The 19,223-nt window shown below is 44.2% G+C and overlaps 1 protein-coding gene across 4 annotated transcripts in view; it reads left to right on the top strand.

Annotated features, from left to right (window-relative positions):
- Positions 1 to 19,223, top strand: part of clcn5b (chloride channel, voltage-sensitive 5b) — a 130,629-nt gene that overhangs the window by 8,652 nt on the left and 102,754 nt on the right. The gene's annotated exons all lie outside the window — the stretch shown is intronic.

The following is a 19,223-nucleotide window of genomic DNA, read 5'->3' as shown; positions in this document are numbered from 1 at the left end:
ATGGCTCAATGGAATGTGTGGTGCAGAGGAGAGGAATATTAAATAAAAATTGGAAGAAACATTCGAGTGGATAGATTGCTGAAGTGCTACAAGTTAAGGCAATTCTAGAACATTATTTTGTAAAATTCGTTCATCATATTTTCTATATACAGTATTTATCCCAAACACTGTTATCCAGTATTGATCAGGAAACGACAAAATACACAGGTTCATGATGTGCAGTGTCATGTCATGAAGCTGAGCCTTTGCACAAAACCAAAGTAAATGATGCCTTAACCAAATTAAAAAATGAGAATTGCACAGCACCCAGCAGGACAACACAGTGCAGTGATTTTGGAATCTACTTATAAAAAGACGTTTAACTGAAGAATATATAAAAACTGTGAATAATTTATTTTTTTACTGTATATAACAGAACCCAATTTGACTAATAAGAAATGTTTGGATATTGCTATAATCAAAACGTTTTTTTTTTCTTTATGTAGCTTTGAAAAATAAAAAGATTCAAAAATGTAGATATTTGAAATATTGGTGATAAAATAGTAAATTGTTTGGCAAACATTGACAACTTTCAAAACAAGTCTTCTTCCAGATTATTCACGATGAGTCTCTGCCTCTTCATTCCACACAGTTGGCTATAAAGTCACATGAATCAAATGTGATGCAAATTGATTTGATCTTTCAGCAATATTTAGCTTGGGAATATCTAAATGCAATGTAATATGTATTTTATATAAACACCTGTTTAAAAAAAACTTTATATTGTATACATTGTGATTCTTTGGAATTGTGTTAATTTTTAAAGCAACTCAAATTGATTTGCATTGTCAACAATGCAAATGTCAACAGAGCTAAATATCAATTTAGTCTTATTTAACAAACTAATTTGCATTTTTCCTGCTATACTGCTAAGACTGAAGTATTCATTTGATAAGTTATATTTGGCATCTTTAAATTTCTTTCATAACTATAAAATAAAGTTTTCCTATTTGTTTTAGGTTTGTCTTTATTTATTTCCTGTCGGTTGTTTGTATTTAAGTAGCCAAATGTATAATATTTAGATAAGAGGAGAGATATGGATCATAGCCTTGCTGGCTTTAATTTCAAAAAAACAAATCCACCCTTTTCCAAAAATTTGCCTGAAATTTAATTATCATGTCTACTGTGGGAAAGTCATTTTCACAATCGATGTCCAATTTTTCCATCCATTTAAATTCAGTACTACATTATTTTGCCACACACATCATAATAAGACAATGTGCATGGAATCAAGTAATAACATTGGTGAATGAAATTGAACTAAGAACACTAGCATGAAGTGCAGCATCAAACAAAACTGTACCTCAACTGTCTGGAATATTTTAACAAACTTGTCAAATATTGATTTGTGTAATTGACAAAGACAATGAAGTTTACATGTTTCACTAGATGTACTGTAGAACTTAGTCAGAAGTTACTAAGGGCAACGTTATGGAATATTATCTAAAGACTATTTCTTCCCATCTGTATTTGACTTTGTTTTGATACTTTGTCTATGCAAAATCTTCAAGATGCAAATCTTTTTAAAAAAGGAGGGAGTATTGTGCACACCTGGAGTATTGTGTGCAGTTTTGGCCCCCTAATCTGAGGAAAGACATCCTTGCCATAGAGGGAGTACAAAGAAGGTTCACCAGATTGATTCCTGGGATGGCAGGACTTTCATATGAAGAAAGACTGGATGAACTGGGCTTGTACTCATTGTAATTTAGAAGATTGAGGGGGGATCTGATTGAAACGTATAAAATCCTAAAGGGATTGGACAGGCTAGATGCAGGAAGATTGTTCCCGATGTTGGGGAAGTCCAGAACGAGGGGCCACAGTTTGAGGATAGAGGGGAAGCCTTTTAGGACCGAGATTAGGAAAAACTTCTTCACACAGAGAGTGGTGAATCTGTGGAATTCTCTGCCACAGGAAACAGTTGAGGCCAGTTCATTGGCTATATTTAAGAGGGAGTTAGATATGGCCCTTGTGGCTATGGGGATCAGGGGGTATGGAGGGAAGGCTGGGGCGCAGTTCTGAGTTGGATGATCAGCCATGATCATAATAAATGGCAGTGCAGGCTCGAAGGGCTGAATGGCCTACTCCTGCGCCTATTTTCTATGTTTCTATGTATTTTACTTTTATAATTATCACATTTCCTTATGGAAAATAAAAATTTTTCTTGAAGCAGAACTCAAGGTATATATGAATCTTTGTCTTCATGTGTGTGACAGAAAGGAACATTATTAATATAATTGAAAATACACCTGGACTAAGATGTTAACTGTCCTGTGCTATCACCAGTGGGATCATCAGTTGATCTGCCATCTGTCTTCAGGAGTTTCGGCCCGCTTATGATCAAGACTCCCTTGAGGTCGTGGGCCAGCAGTGCTAAAGCACCACCTCCCACTGGTAAGCTTAAAAACCTGGCATCTGTGTCTATCAGAGTTGTTGGTGGCTTCCATCCAACAGAGATAGTCTACTCTTCAGGTGTCTATGCAACTACTGAAGGGTTTACAAAAGATGTATACACTGTCCGACTATCTGCCCCTCTGGACATACTTGGTCCACACCCATGCTGATCCTGTCTCTGCTGCCTCAGCTACAGCCCTGCTGGTTGACTTGATCTCTCTTCTAGTGAAACCAAGGTTATGCAGCCACTTCTGGGAAGTGAACGCAATAAACCCACGGCAGCCTACTTCAAATGGATAGCATGAAACCTTCCACCCTCTGTCTCTGCACTCTGACCTTAATTCTGCATACTTGGTTAACTTGTGCTCGTGGGCTTCATCGATGTTGTCTTCCCAGGGGACTGTGAGCTCACCAATAACCATTTCTCTACTGGTGTCAGACCATACGATTATATCTGGACGCAATGTGGTGAAAGCTATTTGCTCCGGGAAACTGCTTTTTCCATCCAAGTCAGCCTTGGCACACCAATCATTGGCTGAAGAAAGCATGCTTGATCGTGGGCCTGTGCTGTACACCCTTGACTTTGAGCCTTCCTTCACAAATGAAATGCGATGTTCTGTGCAGCATGGGGCATGAGATAAGTTGTGCTGCAGTACTCTCTGCTCAACCGCTTCTGTTACAACTTTGAGAACATTGTTATGTCTCCAAGTGTACATGCCGCTGGAAAGATTGACTCTGCATGCACTCAAAATATGCTGACGTGTTCCCTTCTCACTGCAAGCAGCACACCTGTCTGTCTTATCTTCATACCAGGTGCTGGGGTTGGCAGGTGTTGGGAGCAGATCGTACACATAGAAAATGCATAGAAAAGAAATGCGGAGCAGTTCTACCTGCCACAGAACATTCCAAGATAGATGTCGTTGTTCAATACTTTCCCACCAGGTCCCTTGTTTGGCCAGGCCAGCTGTTTTAGCTAACCTCTTCTCTTCTACCGCTCGTATTTCTTGTGTTACAAGCTCACGGCGCTCCTTACCTGTAGAAGATGACCACAACTTGTGGGTTCTCCATCCAAGTCCCTGGTGGCCTAGCTGGATAGCCCCAGCCATCTCCTTGTGCTTCAGTCTAGACTCTGCCTCATCAACTGCTACACGGGCTGACCATTTCCTGCCTGATCTCACATCCGGCTGGGTGTTCTTAATGACAGGGTCTTTTGAGTCTTGAAGCATCAAGAATGATCTTACCTTGGCTACCTTGACCTCTTCAACAAGGGATTGCACTGGGATGGTAAGCTTTGGCTACTGTGGATTCCAACATTGGTGAGGCTGCTCAGTACTCCAAACCACTTCTTCACACACTTGTTGATCTTCCATTCCATTGCCTCAACATAGACAATGCACATATATAAGTGGTCCCATGCAAAATAAAATGCCCATTTTCTAAAATCTCATTAGAAGGCCTTGAATTAAGCTCTTAATTTGTGTATGTTTCCTAAATTCCAATAAAATTCTGCAACATTGTTAAAGGCTGTGTTGGACACTATTGAATGCAAAATGATCTAATGTTTTCCTGGCCATATATGATGACTAAACTCTTCTCTGGCTTCCAGCCAGGTACAGGTGTCAATTTTAAGGATGTTTTAACGACAGACTCTGCTACCTTCATCAGAGATGATGCCTGGACATATCTAGTCCAGTAGTAGTTATACCCCCATCATCCATTCCACCTGATTGGTTAGTCCTCATCCAATCAGGATTGCGCTGACCCAGCTTGTTAACAATCGACTTCCAGTTCCTACTTAGAGCAAGACCTTCGTCTTTGTTAAATTTCTTATTTGCTAGTTTTATTTCAATGGCTTCCTTCACCAGGCAGTCCCAAAAGCAACTAGTATGGCACAATAGTTCTGTACCATCGAAATCAATCCTTTGGCAATTGCAAATGCAATGTTCTGCTACCACTGATTTCTCCAGATAACCCAAACAGCTACACCTATATTCCTTGATTCGGGTTTCCACCGTGGTTATTTTTACTAGAATCTTCACTGATATTCTTATGCCAATTAGTCTTATGACTCTGTGCACAATGTCTTTTTCACTGAAGGTTATATGGTTAAGCAATTTGACTATCTGCTGGGTATGTTCCATCAACTCCTCAAAATATCAGTAAAGCAGAAGGAACTAGATCTTCTAGTGCGTATTAAGTAACTGAAATAACAACACCGGAAACTATAACCTCAAAGACCAAGGCACTTTTGGTATTTTCATATATATTACACAGTTCCCAGGCTGGATTTGAGAGTGGGGGAAATTTAACAATTATGGACTAAGGGCTGAAGCTAGATAAAGGGGATGGAGACTGAGTAAATTTTTGAGGGTGGGGAACGAGTAAATGATCAGTGAAACTGGTCAGGTAAATGGGTTGGAGGAGATGAGTACTTCTACTGTGAGTACCTTGGCAGAATGGAGACACTAAAGTCATGTCAAGCATACAAGAGAATTGCTTGGTTGAGTTGCCAGAGTGATTACAGTTTAACTCAGAGGTTAGTTCCAAACTTGGATGAAGCAATTTTCAAACAAACAGAATTGAAAGGGAGAAATAATGGCACATATTCAGGTTTCTAGGCAATGAACTTCCCACATAAGGACACTGGATAGCTATAAACTCTGGTTCTTCATCACAACACTTTTATTTCTCTTCATGATGCACTGTGGCCTTACTTTCTCCAAAGTATGGAGCAGAAATTGGTCCTGTACTCTTCCTCATCCACAAACTTAGCAGTTTATTGGATTATAGGTTTATCTGTGAGCTTCCACAGTTATTTCTAAAGTCTGATCATTTATTCTTGAAAGGAAGCCTTTATATTTTGAGTATAAAGGATCTCTCATGACATTACTCAGTGATTTAGTGAATACTGTTTTAAATATGCTGTGAAATATATTCAGGCAATTAATATAACTAAATATGTGATACCAATCAAATTTGTAAAATTTCTTTAATGCAAAGCTGAGTGAGGCAAAGTAGCATTGGAAATGATTTAAATACCTAGGCCTCCTGGACATTACTTCCCGATAGTCGTTTCTAAGAGCTGAGAGGTACAGCAAGTGAGCACAACCCTTCAGGGAGTATATCCTTCCAAAGAAATCTATAAATTTTCTACTGTATTTGTATTTTACATTCAGGCTTTCATGTACAAACATTTCTCTTCAATACACATGAAAAATACTGCTCAAACTACAAAAGTGCTTACAAGTTTTCGCAAGTAATAGTGCAACCAAGTAGTCAGCCTTTTTTTGATTTTGTTATGTTAGCTTTCTTAAAACAAAAAGCTGTTTTTTAGAACTAATTTTCCCAACTTAATCTGTATGTATGAGAACCGCTCCTTTACAAAGGCTAATAATGCAGTCAGTCTCTTGGGGAAGTTGTTATTAATTTTGGAAAAGAATCCAATTACCAGTCATTGAAAATCCAGACTAAGGAAAACTACTTAGCGTGTTGTTATACATGCCAAATGTAGCTTTGCCAAGAATACATATGAATACATACAGTAAATAAACATCCACAAAAAATCAGGGCAAATTATATCTATATTTGAAGTGAAATATAAATATTTTAAGTAGTTAGATTTTGCCAAGAGCGACAGAAATCTTGGACTGTATTCTTTGGAGTTTAGAAGAATGAGGGCAGACCTCATAGAAACATTTCGAATGTTGAAAGGCATGGACAAAGTGGATGTGGCAAAGTTGTTTCCCATGATGGGGGGGTCTAGTACGAGAGGGCATAACTTAAGGATTGAAGGACACCCATTCAGAACAGAGATGGGAAGAATTTTTGTTTTAGCCAGAGGGTGGTGAATCAATGGAATCTGTTGCCACGGGCGGCAGTAGAGGCCAACTCATTGGGTGTATTTAAGGCAGAGATTGATAGGTATCTGAGTAGCCACGGCATCAAAGGTTATGGTGAGAAGGCGGGGGAGTGGGACTAAATGGGAGAATGGATCAACTCATGACAAAATGGCAGAGCAAACTCAATGGGCCGAATGGCTGACTTCTGCTCCTTTGTCTTATGGTCTAAATGTAGCAAAAGGTTCCCATTATGCCACACACAGGAGATGCTGGAGGAACTCAGCGGCTCAGGTAGCATATATGGAAATGAATAAAGAGTTGACATTATTGGCCAAGACTCTTCTTTGGGAATGGAAAGGTAGGGGAAAGTGGAAGGAGGATAGCTAGCAGGTGACAAGTGAAGCCAGGTCGGTAGAAAAGATACAGAACTGGAGAGGAAGGAATCTGATCACAGAGGAGATTAGACCATAGGAGAAAGGGAAAGAAATATACAATGACAAAAGATACTACAAGCAACACACAAAAAATGCTATGGGAGCTCAGCAGGCCAGGCAGCATCTATGGAAAAGAGAAAAGTCGACGTTTCAGGCCGAGAACCTTCATCAGGACTGCAGGAAAAAAAGATGAGTCAGAGGTAGAAGGTGAGGGGAGGGGAGGAAGAAACATGAGGTGATAGGTGAAACCGGGGGGGGGGGGGGAGGAAGAGTGAAGTAAAGAGCTGGGAGGTTGTTTGATGGAAGAGATACAGGGCTGGAGAAGAAGGAATCAGATAGGAGATGACAGAAGGCCATGGAAGAAAGAAAAGGGGGAGGAGCACCAGAGGGAGGTGATGGGCTGGTAAGGAGATCAGGTGAGAGAGGGAAATGAGAATGGGGTATATTGAAGGAGAACGTGGGTGGTCATTACCAGAAGTTCAAGAAATCAGTGTTCATGCTATCAGGTTGGAGGCTAGCCAGACAGAATATAAGGTGTTACTCCTCCAACCTGAGCCTCGTCACGACAGTAGAGGAGGAATGGGAATAGGAAGTGGAATTAAAATGGGTGGCCACTGAGAGATACCGCTTATTCTGGCGGATAGAGGGTAGGTGCTCGATGAAGCAGTCTCCCAATCTACATTGGATCTCCCTGATATACAGGAGGTCACCCACAGGAGGATCAGAGATACAAAATACTCTGCAGATGCTGGGGTCAAAGCAACACTCACAACACGCTGGAGGAACTCAGTAGGTCGGGCAGCGTCTGTGGAAACGATGAGTCGACGTTTCGGGCCGGAACTCTTCGTCAGGACTGTAGAGGGAAGGGGCAGAAGAAGCCCTATAAAGAAGGTGGGGGGAGGGTGAGAAGGAGAAGGCTGGTAGGTTCCAGGTGAAAAACCAGTAAGGGGAAAGATAAAGGGGTGGGGGAGGGGAAGCAGGGAGGTGATAGGCAGGAAAGGTGAAGAAGGAATACGGGAAAACACAATGGGTAGTAGAAGGAGGTGGAACCATGAGGGAGGTGCTAGACAGCTGGGGGAGGGGCAGAGTGAAATAGGGATAGAGGAAGGGAGGGGGAGGGAATTACCGGAAGTTGGAGAATTCTACGTTCATACCAAGGGGCTGGAGACTACCTAGATGGTATATGAGGTGTTGCTCCTCCAACCTGAGTTTAGCCTCATCATGGCAGTAGAGGAGGCCATGTATGGACATATCTGAATGGGAATGGGAAGCAGAGTTGAAGTGGGTGGCTACTGGGAGATCCTGTCTGTTGTGGCGGACGGAGCGGAGGTGCTCGACGAAGCGGTCTCCCAATCTGCGTCGGGTTTCACTGATGTAGAGGAGGCCACACTGGGAGCACCGAATGCAATAGATGACCCCAACAGACTCACAAGTGAAGTGTTGCCTCACCTGGAAGGACTGTTTGGGGCCCTGAATGTTGGCAAGAGAGGAGGTGTAGGGACAGGTGTAGCACTTACACTTACGTGGATAAGTGCTGGGTGGGAGATACGTGGGGAGGGACCGATCCCTGCGGAAAGTGGAGAGGGAAAGGTGTGCTTAGTGGTGGGGTCCTGTTGAAGGTGGTGGAAGTTGCGGAGGATAATGTGCTGGATCCAGAGGCTGGTGGGGTGGTAGGTGAGGACAAGGGGAACTCTGTCCCTGTGGTGGTGGCGGGAGGAAGGGCTGAGAGCCGAAGTGCGGGAAATGGAAGAGATGCGGTTGAGGGCATCATTGATGACAGCAGAAGGGAAACCACGATCCTTAAAGAAAGAGGACATTTGAGATGTCCTGGAATGGGAAACCTCATTCTTGGAGCAGATGCGCGGAGATGGAGGAACTGGGAATAGGGAATGGGATTTTTGCATGTGGCGGGGTGGAAAGAGGTATAGTCGAGGTAGTTATGAGAGTCAGTGGGCTCGTAGAAGGCGTCAGTGGACCGTCTGTCTCCAGAGATGGAGACCGAGAGATCAAGAAAGGGGAGAGAAGTGTCCGAGATAGACCAAGTGAATTTGAGGGCTGGGTGGAAGTTTGCAGTAAAGTCGATGAAATTGACGAGCTCAGCATAGGTGCAGGAAGCAGCACCAACGTAGCCGTGAATGTACCGAAGGAAAAGTTGGGGAGCAGTAGCAGAATAGGTTTGGAGCACAGACTGTTCCACATAACCAACGAAGAGGCAGGCATAGCTGGGGCCCATGTGAGTTCCCATAGCTACACCCTTAGTCTGAAGAAAGTGGGAAGAGCCAAAAGAGAAGTTATTAAGTGTGAGAACCAGTTCCACCAACCAGAGGAGGGTAGTGGTGGTGGGGAACTGGTGAGGTCTATTATCCAGAAAGTAGCGGAGGGCTTTGAGGCTTTCTTGATGGGGAATGGAGGTATATAAGGATTGGATATCCATAGTGAAAATGAAGCGGTCAGGACCAGGGAACTGGAAGTTATTGGAGAGGTGGAAGGCATGGGATGCATGGGGAGGGACTGAACTATGGGTGACAAAATGGAGTCCAAGTAGGCAGATACGAGTTCGGTGGGACAGGAGCAGGCAGAGACTATGGATCTACCGGGACAGTCAGGTTTGTGGATCTTGAAGAGGAGGTAAATCCGAGCGGTACAGGGTGTGGGAATTATGAATTTAGTGGCTGAGGATGGAAGGTTTCCGGAGTTGATAAGGGTGGTGATGGTACGGAAGACAATGGTTTGATGTTTTTGGGTGGGGTCCTGTTCCAGGGGTAAGTAAGAGGAGGTGTCAGAGAGCTGACGTTTGGTCTCAGTGAGGTAGAGGTCCATCCGCTAGACTACTACAGCACCACCTTTGTCAGCAGGTTTGATGGTGAGTTTGGGATTAGTGCGGAGAGTGGAGGGCAGTGCGTTCAGAGGGAGTGAGGTTGGAACAGGAGAGAGGAGTGGTGAAGTTGAGATAGTTGATGTCTCGGTGACAGTTGGAGATAAAAAGATCGAGTGCAGGTAGAAGGTCCGGGAGGGGTGTCCAGGAGGAGGAGGAGGGTTGAAGACAGGAGAAGGGGTCATCAGTAGGGGGAAGGGAATCCTTGCCAAAGAAGTAGGCTCGGAGACATAGGATCAGAGATGACCTGATAGAGGTGTATAAGATGATGAGAGGCATTGATCTTGTGGATAGTTAAAGGCTTTTTCCCAGGGCTGAAATGGTTGCCACAAGAGGACACAGGTTTAAGGTGCTGGGGAGTAAGTACAGAGGAGATGTCAGGGGTAAGTTTTTTACGCAGAGAATGGTGAGTGCGTGGAATGGGCTGCCAGTAACAGTGGTGGAGGCAGATACAATAGGGAATTTTAAGAGACTTTTGGATAGGTACATGGAGCTTAGAAAAATAGACGGCTATGGGTAACCCTAAGTAATTTCTAAAGTAAGGACATGTTCAGTACAACTTTGTGGGCTGAGTGGGCTGTAGGTTTTCTATGTTTCACACCGGGAGCATCGTATACAGTAGATGACCCCAACAGACTCACAGGTGAAGTGTCGCCTCACCTGAAAGTACTGTTTGGGGCCCTGAATGGTAGTGAGGGAGGAGGTGTAGGGGCAGGTGTAGCACTTGTTCTGCTTGCAAGGTTAAGTGCCAGGAGGAAGATCAGCGGGAGGGATGAATGGACAAGGGAGTCACATAGGGAATGATCCATGTGGAAAGCAGAAAGTGGGGGGGGAGGGAAAGATGTGCTTGGTGGAGGGGTCCTGCTGGAGATGACTGAAGTAACAGAGAATTATGTGTTGGATACGGAGGCTGGTGGGGTGCTAGGTGAGGACAAGAGGACCCCTATTCCTGGCAGGGTGACAGGAGGATGGGGTGAGGGCAGACATGCGCGAAATGGAAGAGATGTGGTTGAGGGCAGTGTTGATGGTGGAGGAAGGGAAGCCCCCTTTTTTTTGAAAAAGGAGGACACGTCCTTAGTTCTGGAATGAAAAGCCTCATCCTGAGAGCGGATGTGGTGTGGACGGAGGAGTTCAGAGAAGGAATTGGCATTTTTACAAGTAACAGGGTGGGAAGAAGTATAGTTCAGCTAGCTGTGAGGGTCCGTGGGTTTATAATAGACATCAGTAGATAGGGTGCTTCCAAAGATTGAGACGGAGATTGAGAAAAGGCAGAGAGGTATCGGAAATGGACCAGGTAAATTTGAGGGCAGGGTGGAAGTTGGAGGCAAAGTTGATGAACTCGACAAGCTCCACATGGTTGCAGGAAGCAGCACCAATGCAGTCTTCCATGTAGCGTAGGAAAAGTTGGGGAATGGTACCAGTGTAGGTTTGGAACACAGACTGTCACATAACCGACAAAAAGGCAGACATAGCTGGGACCCATGCGAGTGCCCATAGCTACATCTTTTGTTGGAAGTGGGAGGAGCTGAAGGAGATATTATTGAGAGTGAGGACTTTCCACCAGATGTTGGAGAGTGGTGGGGGTGGGGAACTGGTTGGGTCTGCTGTCTAGAAAGAATCATAGAGCTTTGAACCCTTCCTGGTGGAGGATAAAGGTGTGCAGGAAACATAGTGAAAATAAGGTGATCCGGGACAGGGAAGCTGAAATTATTGAAAAGATCTTCAGCCCATGAAGTGCTCTTTACCCCTCCCTCCTCATTTTCTGCTTTCCGCAGGGATCACTCCCTATGCAACTCCCTTGTCCATTCATCTCTCCCAACTGATCTCCCTCCCAGCCCTTATCCTTGCAAGCAGACCAAGTGCCATACCTGCCCCTACACCTCCTCCCTCACTACCATTCAGGACCCCAAACAGTCCTTCCAGGTGAGGCGACACTTCACCTGTGAGTCTGTTGGGGTCATCTACTGTATCCGGTGCTCCAAGTGTGGCGTTCTGTATACTGGGGAGACCTGCGCAGTTTGGGAAACCACTTCGCCAAGCATCTACGCTCTGTCTACCAGAAAAAGTGGGATCTTCCAGTAGCCTCCCATTTTAATTCCACTTCCCGTTCCCATTCCGACATGTCATTCCATGGCCTCCTCTACTGTCGCAATGAGGTCACACTCAGGTTGGAGGAGCAACAACTTATATTTCATCTGGGTAGCTTCCAACCTGAAGGCTTGAACATTGATTTCTCGCTTTAAGTTTAACCATGCCTTGATGACCAAAATCTTAATTCAGTATTAAAAAGATGATAGGATTATGGGCTCAGAGCACAACACAATAAGTGTGAGTTCTTTAAACCAAGCATCAATTACAGTGATCACACTATTGACGCACAAGGATTACACAAGTGTGCAGAGAAAATTCAAGCAGTGGTGAAAGGCCAAAGGACGTGTCACAGTGTGGTCCTTTTCAGCATTTGTCATTACTTTAACAGGTTCCTGCCAAACCTGGCCACCGTGCTCCAACCCTTGAACTCATTACCACAGATTGGGAAGAATGGCAACAGCCAAAGCAGTGTAAGGCAGATTTCAAAGAGGTAAAGGAAATGCTGATGTCAGACACAGTACTCACATCTTATAATCTATGTCACCCAGCGAAGCTTGTCTGTGAAGCTTTGCCTTATGATGTAGGTGCAGTCATGTCACATGGTATGAGTAACAGAGGTGAACACCCCGTAGCCTTTGCATCACATTCCCTTACTGCTGCAGAGAAAAAAATATGCACTGATTGACAGAGAGATCTTGACTCTGGTTTGGGGTGTAAAATGCTTCAGCCAGTACTCGTATGGGGGAGTGTGTACTGTTCATCAACAATACTGTCCACTTTCAATCTGCAGAAGGGTGACCCACTAACAGAAACAGCACGAATGCAGAGATGGGCTCTGTTTCTTGGAGGACATAATCACGAGATTGAATTCAAGAAGATGACTAATCATGGAAATGCAGATGGATTGTCTTGATGAACTTTGGAAAAGAGATGTCACTCTTGACATATTCTCCCTAATGCAAATTGAGAGATTTCTTATGACCTTGAGATGAATCAAAGGGAAACAAGAAAAGACCCCACTCTGTCTGAGGTCTACATGGCCACCAAAAATGGCCGGAATACACAGCAGAAACTCCAATTCCCTCGTTTTTACCAACGCCCTAACGAATATGCCTCTGACAGATATTGCCTTATGTGAGGATTGAGAGTTGTTGTACCATCCAAACAGCGAGCCACATACTGGCCATCTAGGCATGGTTAAAATGAAAGTGTTGGCTCAAAGCTTTGTCTGGTGGCCAGGGATAGAACAGCAGATCAAGCAGCTTGCCATAACTGTGCGGGATGACAACATGTCCGGAAGATGCCAAGAACAGCGCTTCTCCAGGCTTGGGAATGGCCTGCATTGCCACAGCAGAGGATTCAAGTGGATTCTGCCATACTGTTCTTGGGTACAAATTTCTTGATAGTAGTGGATGCTGCTTTGAAGTGGCCAGAATTGTTTAAAAAGCTTCTGCTACAACCATGCACACTGTTGATGTGTTGAGAAGCCTCTTCGCATGACTGGTGTTCCTGAACACTTAGTCAGTGACAATGGACTGCAGTTTGTGGTGGAACAGTTTCAGTCATTCCTGAAAATTTATGGAATAAGACATATTATATCTGAACCCCACCACCCAGCTATGAATGGCTTGGGGGAAAAGTTTGTCCAGAGTCTAAAGAAAACACAGCGAGCAATGTCAGCAGAACACACTACACTAACACTGAATCAGAAGCCTGCCAATTTTTTTTTATTGCATATCGCAATGCAGCGCACTCCATAACCAACGACTCACCAGCTGTGCTATTCCTGGGTCATTCCTTAAATTCACACTTTGATCTCCTCAAACCCAATCTCAGAAGGAGTATGCAGGACAAACAGACGAGACAAATTGAGGGCTCCTCAATCAAGGAAGTCTGATGTTTCACTCATGGACATACAGTCCTAATGACGGATTAAAGAGGTGATCAAAATGGAGTACTCAGAAAGATTAAAGACAGAACTGGCCAACTCTCCTACACAGTGGAGATTGCATCTGATATCATCTCGAGATGACACATCGATCAGTTGAGGAGAGCAGAGGCAATTGTTCGAGAAGAAAGGTTGCCAGAGCTGTCAAAGCCACTTCCTGTAGTGCTAGAGCAGTGTTTCCCAACCTTTTTTTTGCCCAATGCCCCCCAAGGCACTTTCATAGTTTCCAATGCCCACCCCGCAAAGCACATTCATATTTGCCAACACCCCTCTTACGCACAATATACTTTCTAGCACCTCCATAGTGTAAAAACATATCTACCTTATGTTAACATGAGAAAAATGATTCTGCTTTAAATTTTAATTTGTCTTTAACCCTAGCTTACACAGTACCTGTGCGCTGTGCAGCAGCTTTGATAGCAATGTGATCCTTGAGCTTAATGGTTTTTAGCAAGAGTTTAAATATCTGGTTCAAGTAGTGACAGCAAAAGCCTTAAGTCCCCATGCGTAACAACGTCCAAGTGGTTTCTGCTTTTTGTGAGTATGTGGTTCATGCACTGAAGCCTTTTTCAACAAGGTAGGAGGATTGAAACACAATGAGGGGCAGTTTGGTTCTTCTCCAAAGACCGGGAAACTTTGTATGACAGTGTAGTTACAAACCACATAAACTGACATTTTTGAAAAGCCACAGTATCAAAAAGGTCAAAGAAACGTTTTAAGCAGCAGCCTTTTGACAGCCAACACACTTCGTTGTGAAGAAGCAACTATTCAAAGTCTTCATCATTATCTTGGCATAACCGGTGAAATATCCTGCTATTTAATGGATGAGCTTTAATTTTGTTGATAGCAGATATTGCAAGAGTCATGCTTAAAAAAGTCCCTGGGTAAGGTTTTTGACTGCAAGATGTTAACAATGAGTTACGTGATGGATTGCAAGCAAACTTGGAATTTCATTTTTCCTAAATGCCACTAAACCAGCAAGCTGACCTGTTATATATGGTGCCCCATCTGTTGCACAAGAAATCAAGAATACTTCAATCCTCAATATACATTAGTGGCGGAACAATCAACTCAAAGAGAAGGAGAGCTTCGCACGGGTCGGGGAAGAAAGTTTAAAAAAGGAGCGTTTCGTGGGGCTCGGCGCATTAGAATTGGGTTTGATAGTGAGGCCAGTTTTTTGTTCTGGGTGTCAGACTTGCGATGTCCGGGAGTCTTCCAGCATCCCTGATGGCCACATCTGCGCCAGGTGCATTGAGCTGCAGCTCCTTAGAGACCGAGTTAGGGATCTGGAGCTGCAGCTCTATGACCTTCGGCTTGTTAGGGAGAGTGAGGAGGTAATAAACAGGAGCTACAGGCAGGTAGTCACCCCAGGGCCACAGGAAACAGATAAGTGGGTGACCATCAGGAGAGGGAAGGAAGGGCGTCAGGCAGTGGAGTACACCCCTGTGGCTTGCCCTCTTAACAATAAGTACTCCATCTTGAGTGCTGTTGGGGGGGAACAACCTGCCTGGGGAAAGCAACAGTGGCTGTGCCTCTGGCCCTGTGGCTCTGAAGGGAAGGGAACAGAAGAGGAGGGCAGCGGTAATAGAGGACTCTATAGTTAGGGGAAGAGATAAGCGATTCTGTGGATGCGAAAAAGAAACAAGGATGGTAGTTTGCCTCCCAGGTGCCAGAGTTTGTGATGTTTCTGAGCGTGCCCACAATATCCTGAAATTGGAGGGTGAGCAGCCAGAGGTCATGGTACATATTGGCACCAAAAACACAGGTACATAAAGGGTGGAGGTCCTGAAGGCAAAATACAGGGAGTTAGGAAGGAAGCTGAGAAGCAGGACCTCAAAGGCAGTAACCTCGGGATTTCTGCCTGTGCCACACGACAGTAAGTATAGGAATAGAATGCTTTGCAGGATAAATGCGCGGCTGCAGGATTGGAGCGGGGACTAGGATTCAGATTTTTCGATTATTAGGAACTCTACTGGGGCAGGTGTGACCTGTACAAAAAAGATGGGTTGCACTTGAATCCAAGGGGGAAGAATATCCTGGTGAGGAAGGTTTAAACTAGAATTGCAGCGAAATGGGAACTGAAGTGAAGAGGCAGAAGATGGGGAGGTTGAAGCACAAGTAGAGACATCTTGTAGGGAGTTTGTGAGGAAGGATAGGCAGATGTTAGATCAAAGATGCACCCAGCCTGATGGTTTGAGATGTGTCTATTTTAACACAAGGAATATCATAAACAAGGCAGATGAACTTCGAGCGTTGATCAATATGTGGAACTATGATGTTGTGGCCATTATAGAAACATAGAAACATAGAAAATAGGTGCAGGAGTAGGCCATTCGGCCCTTCAATCCTGCACCACCATTTATTATGATCATGGCTGATCATCCAACTCAGAACCCCGCCCCAGCCTTCCCTCCATACCCCCTGACCCCCGTAGCCACAAGGGCCATATCTAACTCCCTCTTAAATATAGCCAATGAACTGGCCTCAAATGTTTCCTGTGGCAGAGAATTCCACAGATTCACCACTCTCTGTGTAAAGAAGTTTTTCCTAATCTCGGTCCTAAAAGGCTTCCCCTCTATCCTCAAACTGTGGCCCCTCGTTCTGGACTTCCCCAACATCGGGAACAATCTTCCTGCATCTAGCCTGTCCAATCCCTTTAGGATTTTATACGTTTCAATCAGATCCCCCCTCAATCTTCTAAATTCCAACGAGTACAAGCCCAGTTCATCCAGTCTTTCTTCATATGAAAGTCCTGCCATCCCAGGAATCAATCTGGTGAACCTTCTTTGTATAGTGACTTGGATGTCTCAGGAGCTGAGTGTGCCAGTCTTTAGATATTTCAAAAAGAACAGAGAGGGAGGTAAAAAAGGTAGGGCATGGCATTGCAAATTAGGGATGGTGTCATGGTTGCAGAAAAGGAGAAAGTCATGGAAGGATGGTCTACTGAGTCTGTGTAGGTGAAAGTCAGAAACAAGAAAGGGGCAATAACATTACTGGGTTTTTTTATAGACCCCCCCTCCAAATAGTAACAGGGATATTGAGGAGCAGATAGGGAGGCAGATTCTAGAACATTGCAATAATAGTAGGGTAGCTGTGATGGGAGATTTTAACTTTCCTAATATTGATTGGCATCTCCTTAGCGCAAGAGGTTTAGATGGGGTGGAGTTTGTTAGGTGTGTTCAGGAAGGTTTCCTAACATAATATGTAGATAAGCCAACTGGAGAAGAGGCTGTACTTGATCTGATATTGGAAATTGAACCTGATGAGGTGTCAGATCTCTCGGTGGGAAAGCATTTTGGAGGTAGTGACCACAACTCTATCTCCTTCACCATAGCACTGGAGAGGGATAGGAGCAGACAATTTGGGAAAACATTTAATTGGGGGTAGGGAGAAATATGATGCTATAAGGCAGGAACTTTGGAGCATAAATTGGGAGCAGATGTTCTCAGGGAAATGCATGGCAGAATTGTAGCAAATTCAGGGAACATTTGCATGGAGTTCTGTATAGGTATGGTCCACTGAGGCAGGGAAAGGATGGTAGAGTTAAAGAACCATTGTGTACAAAGTATATAGAAAATCTAGTTAAGAAGAAAAGAAAAGCTTACAAAAAGTTCAAGAAACTAGGCACTGTTAGAGCCCTAGAAAATTACAAGTTTGCTAGGAAGGAGATTAAGAATGGAATTAGGAGAGCCAGAAGGGGCCAAGAGAAGGCCTTGGCGAACAGGATTAAGGAAAACCCCAAGGCATTCTACAAGTATGTGAAGAGCAAGAGGATAAACCATGTGAGAATGGGACCAATCAGGTACATTAGTACAAATGTGTGCATGGAGTCGGAGGACATAGCAGAGGTACTTAATGAATACTTTGTTTCAGTATTCACTAGAGAAAAAAACTTTGACAATTGTGGGGAGATGTACAGTGGACTGAAATGCTTGACATTAAGAAAGAGGATGTGCTGGAGCTTATGAAAAGCATTAAATTAGTTAAGTCATCGAGACCAGATGAGATATATCCCAGACTACTGTGGGAAGTGAGGGAGGAGATTGCTAAGCCTCTTGCGATGATCTTTGCATGATCAATAGGAACAAGAGAACTACTGCAGGATTGGAGGGTTGCAAATGTTGTTCCCTTGTTCAAGAAAGGGAGTAATAACCCAAGAAATTATAGACCAGTGAGTCTGATTTCAGTGGTGGACAAGTTGTTTCCTGAGGCTGGAATGGCTAACACGAGGGGGCATAGTTTTAAGGTGCTTCGAAATAGGTACCGAGGGGATGCTCGGACAATTTCCTCAATTCAGCCACATAAGTTGAAATGGACTCCCCTTTCTTTTGATTCTGCTTATGTAACCTAAAGTATTCTCCAATCAACAATTGTTTCGGTTCTAAATGTTCTGGTATTATATTCACAATATCAGCAATGCTAATTTTGGCTGATTTGGTTGGAACAGGTAAACTTCCAAGCAAACTGTATGCTTTTGCACCCATTGCACTCAGCAACATTTACATTCATTTTTCATCAGTTATTTCATTTGCTTCAAAATACTGCTCAATTCGTTTAGTACTGGTGAGGCCGCACCTGGAGTACTGTGTGCAGTTCTGGTCTCCTTATTTGAGGAAGGATATACTGGGTTTGTGGCAGTGCAGAGGAGGTTCACCAGGTTGATTCCAGAAATGAGGGGGTTAGACTATGAGGAGAAATTGAGTCACTTGCGACTGTACTTGCTGGAATTCAGAAGAAAGAGAGGAGATCTTATGGAAAGGGATAGATAAAATAGAGCCAGGATAGTTGTTTCCACTGGTAGGTGAGACTAGAACTAGGGGAAATAGCCTCAAGGTTCGAGGGAGTAGATTTAGGACGGAGATGAGGAGGAACTACTTTTCCAGAGAGTAGTGAATCTGTGGAATTCTCTGTCCAATGAAGCAGTGGAGGTTACCTCAGTAAATATATTTAAGACAAGGTTGGTTCTTCAAGGAAAGGGGCTTTCCTTCCTCCACCATCAATGCTGTCCTCACCCGCATCTTTTCCATTTCATGCACATCTGCCCTCACCCCGTCCACTCACCACCCGCCAGGAATGGGGTTCCTCTTGTCCTCACCTACCATCCCAGTAGCCTGCATGACCAGCACATAATTCTCTGTAACTTCCGCCTGCTCCAACAGGATCCCACCACCAAACACACCTTCCACCCCCTCTCCTCCATTTTCTGCTTTCTGTGGAGATTGCTCCCTATGCAACTCCCTTGTCCATTCATTCCTCCCTACTGATCTCCCACCTGGTACTTATCCTTGCAAATGGGACAAGTGCCATACCTCCTCCTACACTTCCTCCCTCACTACCATTCAGGGCTCCAAACTGTTCTTCCAGGTGAGGCAACACTTCACCTGTGAGTCTATTGGGGTTATCTACTGTATCCAGTGCTCCTGGTGAGGCCTCCTGTATATTGGTGAGACCCAATGTAGATTGGGAGACTGCTTCTCTGTCTGCAAGGAAAAGCAGGATCTCCTGGAGGCCACACACTTCAATTCTACTTCCCATTCCCATTCCAATATGTCAGTCCATGGCCTCCTCTACTGCTGCGATGAGGCCTCACTCAGGTTGGAGGAGCA

This window comes from Mobula birostris, chromosome 10, assembly GCF_030028105.1.
Source record: "Mobula birostris isolate sMobBir1 chromosome 10, sMobBir1.hap1, whole genome shotgun sequence".
In the NCBI taxonomy this organism is placed as follows: Eukaryota; Metazoa; Chordata; class Chondrichthyes; order Myliobatiformes; family Myliobatidae; genus Mobula; species Mobula birostris.
Note: the sequence above shows the minus strand (reverse complement) of the source record. Positions and strands in the feature narration are given on the sequence as shown.